We start from the raw sequence: 323 nt of genomic DNA on the forward strand, positions 1-323 counted from the left end.
ATTAATGATGTGCCACCATAAAATAAGCCCACTCTTCTGCTTAGAAGAAAATTTTGAACCAGCCGCATACTTCTCAGACAGAAGTGTACTTCTGATAAAATATAAATATTTCTGTTTTTGCCATTTTGGTGAGAGAAACTCCATCTATCGCCTAAACGGTGAGAGATAGAGCCAAACGGACGAAATTTTAGCCCAAAGGGCTCTACTTTCCCAAGTTACCCCTTAGGGAACCATCAAATATTTTCTAAGCTTAATATATTGTTTTTGGGCCACTTTTGTCAGAAAAACTCCCTCTAGCGCCTAATCGGTGAGAGATAGAGCCA

At 39.3% G+C, this 323-nt stretch overlaps 1 protein-coding gene across 1 annotated transcript in view; it reads left to right on the forward strand.

Annotated features, from left to right (window-relative positions):
- The window catches only part of LOC113215305 (SET domain-containing protein SmydA-8-like), a gene marked incomplete in the record, with an annotated part of 78,663 nt that overhangs the window by 26,637 nt on the left and 51,703 nt on the right, over positions 1 to 323 (forward strand).

This window comes from Frankliniella occidentalis, unplaced genomic scaffold (assembly GCF_000697945.3).
Source record: "Frankliniella occidentalis isolate FOCC.00 unplaced genomic scaffold, Focc_3.1 Scaffold267, whole genome shotgun sequence".
NCBI lineage: Eukaryota > Metazoa > Arthropoda > Insecta > Thysanoptera > Thripidae > Frankliniella > Frankliniella occidentalis.